The following is a 10,769-nucleotide window of genomic DNA, read 5'->3' as shown; positions in this document are numbered from 1 at the left end:
GTCCAAGTGCGCGCTAGGTAACCTAAATAGTCCATGTGCCCGTTCGTTAACGTAGATAGTCAAAGTGCCCGCTAGGTAACCTAGACAGTCCAAGTGCCCGCTAGGTTACCTACATAGTCCAAGTGCCCGTTCATTAACCAAGATAGTCCAAGTGCCTGCTAAGTTACCTAGACTGTCCAAGTGACCATTAGGTTACCTACATAGTCCAAGTGCCCGTTCGTTAACCTACATTGTCCCAGTGCCCGCTAGGTAACGTAGATAGCCCAAGTGCAGGCTAGGAAACGTACATAGTCCAAGTGCCCCCTAGGTAACCTAGATAGTCCAAGTGCCCGCTAGTTAACCTACATAGTCCAAGTGCCTGCTAGGTAAACTACATAGTCCAAGTGCCCACTAGGTCACCTAGACAGTCCAATTGCCCGCTAGTTAACCTAGACAGTCCAAGTCCTAGCTAGGCAACCTACATAGTCCAAGTGCCCGTTAGTTAACCTTGATAGTCAAAGTGCCTGCTAGGTAACCTAAATAGTCCAAGTGCCCGCTAGGGAACCTACATAGTCCAAGTGCCCGCTAGGTAACCTAGATAGTCCAATTGCCCGTTAGCTAACCTAGATAGTCGAAGTGTCCGCTAGTTAACCTACACCGTCCAAGAGCCCGTTCGTTAACCTAGATAGACCAAGTTCCCGCTAGGTTAACTACATAGTCCAAGTGCACGTTCGTTAACCTAGATAGTCCAAGTGCCCGCTCTTAACCTACATAGTCCAAGGTCCCGCTAGGTAACCTTGATAGTCCAAGTGCCTTCTAGTTAACCTACATTGTCCAAGTGCCCGCTAGGTAACCTACATACTCCAAGTGTCCACTAGGTAACCTAAATAATCCAAATACCCGTTAGGGAAACTACATAGTCCAAGTGCCCTCTAGTTAACCTAGATAGTCCAAGGGCCCGCTAGTTAATCTAGATAATCCAAGTGCCCGCTAGTTAACCTAGATAGTCCAAGTGCCCGCTAGTTAACCTAGATCGTGCAAGTGTCTGCTAGTTAACCTACATAGTCCACGTGCCTGCTAGGTAACCTAGATAGTCCAGTGCCGCTAGGCATCCTTCATAATCCAAGTGCCCGCTAGTTAACCTAGATAATCCTAGTGCCCGTTAGTTAACCTAGATAGCCCAAGTGCCCACTAGGTTACGTACATAGTCCAAGTGCCCGCTAGTTAACCTACATAGTCCAAGGTCCGTTAGTTAACCTAGATAGTCCAAGTGCCCGCTAGTTAACCTACATTGTACAAGGGCCCGCTAGTTGACCTAGATAGTCCAAGTGCCCGTTAGTTAACCTAGATAGTCAAAGTGCCCGCTAGTTAACCTAATTAGTACAAATGTCCGATAGGGATCCTACATAGTCCAAGTGCCCGCTAGTTAACCTACATAGTCCAAGTTCCCGCTAGGTAACCTAGACAGTCCAAGTGACCATTAGGTTACCTACATAGTCCAAGTGCCCGTTCTGTAACCTACATAGTCCAAGTGCCCGATAGGTAACGTAGATAGCCCTAGTGCCCGCTAGGGAACTTACATAGTCCATGTGCCCTCTAGGTAACCTAGATAGTCCAAGTGCCTGCTAGTTAACCTAGATTGTCCAAGTGCCCGCCAGGGATCCTTCATAATCCAAGTGCTGCTAGGTAACCTAGATAGTCCAAGTGCCCGCTAGTTAACCTAGATAGTCCTAGTGCCTGTTAGTTAACCTAGATAGTCCAAGTGCGTGCTAGGGTATGTACATAGTCCAAGTGCCTGCTAGGAAACCTAGATAGTCCATGTGCCCACTAGTTAACCTACATAGTCCAAGGGCACGCTAGGTAACCTACATAGTACAAGGGCCCGCTAGTTGACCTAGATAATCCAAGTGCACACTAGCTAACCTAGAGAGTCCAAGTGCCCGCTAGTTAACCTAGATCGTCCAAGTGCCCGCTACTTAACCTAGATAATCCAAGTGCCCGATAGTTAACCTACATAGTCCAAGGGCCCTCTAGTTAACCTAGATAGTTCTAGTGCCCGCTAGGGGACGTACATAGTCCAAGTGCTCGCTAGGCAACCTACATAGTCCAAGTGCCCGTTAGTTAACCTAGATAGTCAAAGTGCCTGCTAGGTAACCTACATAGTCCAAGTGCCCGCTAGGGAACCTACATAGTCCAAGTGCCCGCTAGGTAACCTAGATAGTCCAATTGCCCGTTAGCTAACCTAGAGAGTCGAAGTGTCCGCTAGTTAACCTACATAGTCCAAGTGCCCGTTCGTTAACCTAGATAGGCCAAGTGCCCGCTAGGTAACCTAGACAGTCCAAGTGCCTGCTAGGTTACCTACATAGTCCAAGTGTACGTTCGTTAATCTAGATAGTCCAAGTGCCCGCTCTTAAACTACATAGTCCAAGGGCCTGCTAGGTAACCTTGATAGTCCAAGTGCCTTCTAGTTAACCTAAATAGTCCAAGTGCCCGCTAGGGAACCTACATAGTCCTATTGCCCGCCAGGCAACCTAGATAGTCCAATTGCCCGTTAACTAACCTAGATAGTCGAAGTGTTCGCTAGTTAACGTACATAGTCCAAGTGCCCGTTCGTTAACCTAGATAGGCCAAGTGCCCCCTAGGTAACCTAGACAATTCAAGTGCCCGCTAGTTTACCTACATAGTCCAAGTGCACGTTCGTTAACCTAGATAGTCAAAGTGTCGCCTGTAACCTACATAGTCCAATGGCCCGACTAGTAACCTTGATAGTCCAAGTGCCTTCTAGTTAACCTACATAGTCCAAGTGCCCGCTAGGTAACCTAGATATTCCAAGTTCCTGTTGGCTAACCTAGATAATCCAAGTGCCCGCTAGGTAACCTACATAGTCCAAGTGCCCATTTGTTAAACTAGGTAGTCAAAGTGCCCGCTAGGTAACCTAGACAGTCCAAGTGGCCGCTAGGTTACCTACATAGTCCAAGTGCCCGTTCGTTAACCTAGATAGTCCAAGTGCCCCCTGGGTAACCTAAGTAATCCAAATGCCTGCTAGGGAAACTACATAATCCAAGGTCCCGCTAGTTAATCTAGATGGTCCAAGTGCCCGCTAGTTAACCTAGATAGTCCAAGGGCCCGCTAGTTAATCTAGATTGTCAAAGTGCCCGCTAGTTACCTAGCTAATCCAAGTGCCCGCTAGTTAACCTACATAGTCCAAGGGCCCTCTAGTTAACCTACATAGTCCAAGTGCCCGCTAGGGGACGTACAAAGTCCACGTGCCCGCTAGGTAACCTAGATTGTCCAAGTGCCCGCTAGTTAACCTACATAGTCCAAGTGCCTGCTAGGTAACCTAGATAGTCCAAGGTCCTGCTAGTTAACCTACATAGTCCAATGCCCTATAGGGAACCTACATAGTCCAAGTGCCCGCTGAGGAACCTACATTGTCCAAGTGCCCGATAGGGAACCTATATATTCCAAGTGCCCGTTAGGGAACCTAGATAGTCCAAGAGCCCTTAGGGAACCTACATACTCAAAGTGCGCGCTAGGGAACCTGCATTGTGCAAATGCCCGCTAGTTAACCTAGATTGTCCAAGTGCCCGCTAGTTAACCTACATAGTCCAAGGTCAGCTAGTTAACCTAGATAGTCCAAGTGCCCACTAGGGGACGTACATAGTCCAAGTGCCCGTTAGGTAACCTACATAGTCCAAGTTCCCGATGGTAACATAAATAGTCCAAATGCCCGCTAGGGAAAGTACATAGTCCAAGTGCCCGTTCGTTAACCTACATAGTCCAAGTGCCTGCTAGGTAACGTAGATAGCCCAAGTGCCCGCTAGGTAACCTAGATAGTCCAATTGCCCGCTAGTTAACCTACATAGTCCAAGTGCCTGCTAGGTAAACTACATAGTCCAAATGCCCACTAGGTAACCTAGAGAGTCCAATTGCCCGCTAGTTAACCTAGACAGTCCAAGTACCCGATAGGGAACCTACATAGTCCAAGTGCCCGCTAGGGAACCTACATAGTCCAAGTGCCCGCCAGGTAACCTAGATAGTCCAATTGCCCGTTAGCTAACCTAGATAGTCGAAGTGTCCGCTAGTTAACGTACATAGTCCAAGTGCCCGTTCGTTAACCTAGATAGGCCAAGTGCCCCCTAGGTAACCGAGACAATTCAAGTGCCCGCTAGGTTACCTACATAGTCCAAGTGCACGTTCGTTAACCTAGATAGTCAAAGTGTCGCCTGTAATCTACATAGTCCAAGGGCCCGCTAGGTAACCTTGATAGTCCAAGTGCCTTCTAGTTAACATACATATTCCAAGTGCCCCCTAGGTAACCTAGATATTCCAAGTTCCTGTTGGCTAACCTAGATAATCCAAGTGCCCGCTAGGTAACCTACATAGTCCAAGTGCCCTTTTGTTAAACTAGGTATTCAAAGTGCCCACTAGGTAACCTAGACAGTCCAAGTGCCCGCTAGGTTACCTACATAGTCCAAGTGCCCGTTCGTTAACCTAGATAGTCCAAGTGCCCCCTGGGTAACCTAAGTAATCCAAATGCCTGCTAGGGAAACTACATAATCCAAGGTCCCGCTAGTTAATCTAGATGGTCCAAGTGCCCGCTAGTTAACCTAGATAGTCCAAGGGCCCGCTAGTTAATCTAGATTGTCAAAGTGCCCGCTAGTTACCTAGCTAATCCAAGTGCCCGCTAGTTAACCTACATAGTCCAAGGGCCCTCTAGTTAACCTACATAGTCCAAGTGCCCGCTAGGGGACGTACAAAGTCCACGTGCCCGCTAGGTAACCTAGATAGTCCAAGTGCCCGCTAGTTAACCTACATAGTCCAAGTGCCTGCTAGGTAACCTAGATAGTCCAAGGTCCTGCTAGTTAACCTACATAGTCCAATGCCCGATAGGGAACCTACATAGTCCAAGTGCCCGCTGAGGACCCTACATAGTCCAAGTGCCCGATAGGGAACCTATATATTCCAAGTGCCCGTTAGGGAACCTAGATAGTCCAAGAGCCCATAGGGAACCTACATACTCAAAGTGCCCGCTAGGGAACCTGCATTGTGCAAATGCCCGCTAGGTAACCTAGATAGTCCAATTGCCCGTTAGCTAACCTAGAGAGTCGAAGTGTCCGCTAGTTAACCTACATATTCCAAGTGCCCGTTCGTTAACCTAGATAGGCCAAGTGCCCGCTAGGTAACCTAGACAGTCCAAGTGCCTGGTAGGTTACCTACATAGTCCAAGTGTACGTTCGTTAATCTAGATAGTCCAAGTGCCCGCTCTTAAACTACATAGTCCAAGGGCCTGCTAGGTAACCTTGATAGTCCAAGTGCCTTCTAGTTAACCTAAATAGTCCAAGTGCCAGCTAGGTAACCTACATAGTCCAAGTGCCCACTAGGTAACCTAAATAATCCAAATGCCCGCTAGGGAAACTACATAGTACAAGTGCACGTTAGTTAACCTAGATAGTCCAAGTGCCCACTAGGGGACGTACATAGTCCAAGTGCCCACAGGGTAACCTAGATAGTCCAAGTGCGTGCTAGGGTATGTACATAGTCCGAGTGCCGGCTAGGAAACCTAGATAGTCCAAGTGCGCGCTAGCGTATGTACATAGTCCGAGTGCCAGCTAGGAAACCTAGATAGTCGAAGTGCCCGCTAGTTAACCTACATAGTCTAAGGGCCCGCTAGTTTACCTACATAGTCCAAGTGCCCGCTAGTTAACCTAGATAGTCCAAGTGCCCGCTAGTTAACCTAGATAGTCAAAGTGCCCGCTAGTTAACCTAAGTAGTCCAAATGTCCGATAGGGATCCTACATAGTCCAAGTGCGCGCTAGGTAACCTAAATAGTCCATGTGCCCGTTCGTTAACGTAGATAGTCAAAGTGCCCGCTAGGTAACCTAGACAGTCCAAGTGCCCGCTAGGTTACCTACATAGTCCAAGTGCCCGTTCATTAACCAAGATAGTCCAAGTGCCTGCTAAGTTACCTAGACTGTCCAAGTGACCATTAGGTTACCTACATAGTCCAAGTGCCCGTTCGTTAACCTACATTGTCCCAGTGCCCGCTAGGTAACGTAGATAGCCCAAGTGCAGGCTAGGAAACGTACATAGTCCAAGTGCCCCCTAGGTAACCTAGATAGTCCAAGTGCCCGCTAGTTAACCTACATAGTCCAAGTGCCTGCTAGGTAAACTACATAGTCCAAGTGCCCACTAGGTCACCTAGACAGTCCAATTGCCCGCTAGTTAACCTAGACAGTCCAAGTCCTAGCTAGGCAACCTACATAGTCCAAGTGCCCGTTAGTTAACCTTGATAGTCAAAGTGCCTGCTAGGTAACCTAAATAGTCCAAGTGCCCGCTAGGGAACCTACATAGTCCAAGTGCCCGCTAGGTAACCTAGATAGTCCAATTGCCCGTTAGCTAACCTAGATAGTCGAAGTGTCCGCTAGTTAACCTACACCGTCCAAGAGCCCGTTCGTTAACCTAGATAGACCAAGTTCCCGCTAGGTTAACTACATAGTCCAAGTGCACGTTCGTTAACCTAGATAGTCCAAGTGCCCGCTCTTAACCTACATAGTCCAAGGTCCCGCTAGGTAACCTTGATAGTCCAAGTGCCTTCTAGTTAACCTACATTGTCCAAGTGCCCGCTAGGTAACCTACATACTCCAAGTGTCCACTAGGTAACCTAAATAATCCAAATACCCGTTAGGGAAACTACATAGTCCAAGTGCCCTCTAGTTAACCTAGATAGTCCAAGGGCCCGCTAGTTAATCTAGATAATCCAAGTGCCCGCTAGTTAACCTAGATAGTCCAAGTGCCCGCTAGTTAACCTAGATCGTGCAAGTGTCTGCTAGTTAACCTACATAGTCCACGTGCCTGCTAGGTAACCTAGATAGTCCAGTGCCGCTAGGCATCCTTCATAATCCAAGTGCCCGCTAGTTAACCTAGATAATCCTAGTGCCCGTTAGTTAACCTAGATAGCCCAAGTGCCCACTAGGTTACGTACATAGTCCAAGTGCCCGCTAGTTAACCTACATAGTCCAAGGTCCGTTAGTTAACCTAGATAGTCCAAGTGCCCGCTAGTTAACCTACATTGTACAAGGGCCCGCTAGTTGACCTAGATAGTCCAAGTGCCCGTTAGTTAACCTAGATAGTCAAAGTGCCCGCTAGTTAACCTAATTAGTACAAATGTCCGATAGGGATCCTACATAGTCCAAGTGCCCGCTAGTTAACCTACATAGTCCAAGTTCCCGCTAGGTAACCTAGACAGTCCAAGTGACCATTAGGTTACCTACATAGTCCAAGTGCCCGTTCTGTAACCTACATAGTCCAAGTGCCCGATAGGTAACGTAGATAGCCCTAGTGCCCGCTAGGGAACTTACATAGTCCATGTGCCCTCTAGGTAACCTAGATAGTCCAAGTGCCTGCTAGTTAACCTAGATTGTCCAAGTGCCCGCCAGGGATCCTTCATAATCCAAGTGCTGCTAGGTAACCTAGATAGTCCAAGTGCCCGCTAGTTAACCTAGATAGTCCTAGTGCCTGTTAGTTAACCTAGATAGTCCAAGTGCGTGCTAGGGTATGTACATAGTCCAAGTGCCTGCTAGGAAACCTAGATAGTCCATGTGCCCACTAGTTAACCTACATAGTCCAAGGGCACGCTAGGTAACCTACATAGTACAAGGGCCCGCTAGTTGACCTAGATATTCCAAGTGCCCACTAGCTAACCTAGAGAGTCCAAGTGCCCGCTAGTTAACCTAGATCGTCCAAGTGCCCGCTACTTAACCTAGATAATCCAAGTGCCCGATAGTTAACCTACATAGTCCAAGGGCCCTCTAGTTAACCTAGATAGTTCTAGTGCCCGCTAGGGGACGTACATAGTCCAAGTGCTCGCTAGGCAACCTACATAGTCCAAGTGCCCGTTAGTTAACCTAGATAGTCAAAGTGCCTGCTAGGTAACCTACATAGTCCAAGTGCCCGCTAGGGAACCTACATAGTCCAAGTGCCCGCTAGGTAACCTAGATAGTCCAATTGCCCGTTAGCTAACCTAGAGAGTCGAAGTGTCCGCTAGTTAACCTACATAGTCCAAGTGCCCGTTCGTTAACCTAGATAGGCCAAGTGCCCGCTAGGTAACCTAGACAGTCCAAGTGCCTGCTAGGTTACCTACATAGTCCAAGTGTACGTTCGTTAATCTAGATAGTCCAAGTGCCCGCTCTTAAACTACATAGTCCAAGGGCCTGCTAGGTAACCTTGATAGTCCAAGTGCCTTCTAGTTAACCTAAATAGTCCAAGTGCCAGCTAGGTAACCTACATAGTCCAAGTGCCCACTAGGTAACCTAAATAATCCAAATGCCCGCTAGGGAAACTACATAGTACAAGTGCACGTTAGTTAACCTAGATAGTCCAAGTGCCCACTAGGGGACGTACATAGTCCAAGTGCCCACAGGGTAACCTAGATAGTCCAAGTGCGTGCTAGGGTATGTACATAGTCCGAGTGCCGGCTAGGAAACCTAGATAGTCCAAGTGCCCGCTAGTTAACCTACATAGTCTAAGGGCCCGCTAGTTTACCTACATAGTCCAAGTGCCCGCTAGTTAACCTAGATAGTCCAAGTGCCCGCTAGTTAACCTAGATAGTCCAAGTGCCGGCTAGTTAACCTAAGTAGTCGAAATGTCCGATAGGGATCCTACATAGTCCAAGTGCCCACTAGGTAACCTACATAGTCCTAGTGCCCGTTCGTTAACCTAGATCGTCAAAGTCCCCGCTAGGTAACCTAGACAGTCCAAGTGCCCGCTAGGTTACCTACATAGTCCAAGTGCCCGTTCGTTAACCGAGATAGTCCAAGTGCCCGCTAGGTTACCTAGACAGTCCAAGTGCCCGCTAGTTAACCTACATAGTCCAAGTGCCCGATAGGGAACCTACATAATCCAAGTGCCCGCTAGGGGATCTACATAGTCCAAGTGCTCGCTAGGCAACCTACATAGTCCAAGTGCCCGTTAGTTAACCTAGATTGTCGAAGTGCCCACTAGGGGACGTACATAGTCCAAGTGCCCGCTAGGTAACCTACATAGTCCAAGTTCCCGATGGTAACCTAAATAGTCCAAATGCCCGCTAGGGAAACTACATAGTCCAAGTGCCTGCTAGTTAACCTAGATAGTCCAAGTGCCTGCTAGTAAACCTACATAATCCATGGGCCCGCTAGTTAATCTACATAGTGCAATGGCACGCTAGTTAACCTAGATCGTGCAAGTGTCCGCTAGTTAACCTAAATAGTCCACGTGCCTGCTAGGTAACCTAGATAGTCCAAGTGCCGCTAGGCATCCTTTATAATCCAAGTGCCCGCTGGTTAACCTAGATAATCCTAGTGCCCGTTAGTTAACCTAGATAGCCCAAGGGCCCACTGGGTTATGTACATAGTCCAAGTGCCCGCTAGTTAACCTACATAGTCCAAGGTCCGTTAGTTAACCTAGATAGTCCAAGTGCCCGCTAGTTAAACTAGATAGTCAAAGTGCCCGCTAGTTAACCTAAGTAGTACAAATGTCCGATAGTTAACCTACATAGTCCAAGTTCCCGCTAGGTAACCTAGACAGTCCAAGTGACCATTAGGATACCTATATAGTCCAAGTGCCCGCTAGGTAACGTAGATAGCCCTAGTGCCCGCTAGGGAACTTACATAGTCCATGTGCTCTCTAGGTAACCTAGATAGTCCAAGTGCCCGCTAATTAACCTAGATTGTCCAAGTGCCCGCTAGGGATCCTTCATAATCCAAGTGCCTGCTAGGTAACCTAGATAGTCCAAGTGCCCGGAAGTTAACCTAGATTGTCCTAGTGCCTGTTAGTTACCCTAGATAGTCCAAGTGCGTGCTAGGGTATGTACATAGTCCAAGTGCCTGCTAGGAAACCTAGATAGTCCAAGTGCCCACTAGTTAACCTACATAGTCCAAGGGCACGCTAGGTAACCTACATAGTACAAGGGCTCGCTAGTTGACCTAGATATTCCAAGTGCCCGCTAGCTAACCTAGAGAGTCAAAGTGCCCGCTAGTTAACCTAAGTAGTCCAAATGTCTGATAGGGATCCTACATAGTCCAAGTGCCCGCTAGGTAACCTACATAGTCCATGTGCCCGTTCGTTAACGTAGATAGTCAAAGTGCCCGCTAGGTAACCTAGACAGTCCAAGTGCCCGCTAGGTTACCTACATAGTCCAAGTGCCCGTTCGTTAAACGAGATAGTCCAAGTGCCCGCTAGGTTACCTAGACTGTCCAAGTGACCATTAGGTTACCTACATAGTGCAAGTGCCCGTTCGTTAACCTACATAGTGCAAGTGCCCGCTAGGTAACGTAGATAGCCCAAGTGCCCGCTAGGAAACGTACATAGTCCAAGTGCCCCCTAGGTAACCTAGATAGTCCAAGTGCCCGCTAGTTAACCTACATAGTCCAAGTGCCTGCTAGGTAAACGACATAGTCCAAGTGCCCACTAGGTCACCTAGACAGTCCAATTGCCCGCTAGTTAACCTAGAGAGTCCAAGTGCTCGCTAGGCAACCTACATAGTCCAAGTGCCCGTTAGTTAACCTAGATAGTCAAAGTGCCTGCTAGGTAACCTAAATCCTCCAAGTGCCCGCTAGGTAACCTACATAGTCCAAGTTCCCGATGGTAACCTAAATAGTCCAAATGCCCGCTAGGGAAACTACATAGTCCAAGTGCCTGCTAGTTAACCTAGATAGTCCAAGTGCCTGCTAGTAAACCTACATAATCCATGGGCCCGCTAGTTAACCTACATAGTGCAATGGCACGCTAGTTAACCTAGATCGTGCAAGTGT

This window comes from Tenrec ecaudatus, assembly GCF_050624435.1.
Source record: "Tenrec ecaudatus isolate mTenEca1 chromosome 17 unlocalized genomic scaffold, mTenEca1.hap1 SUPER_17_unloc_2, whole genome shotgun sequence".
Classification (NCBI taxonomy): domain Eukaryota; kingdom Metazoa; phylum Chordata; class Mammalia; order Afrosoricida; family Tenrecidae; genus Tenrec; species Tenrec ecaudatus.
Note: the sequence above shows the minus strand (reverse complement) of the source record.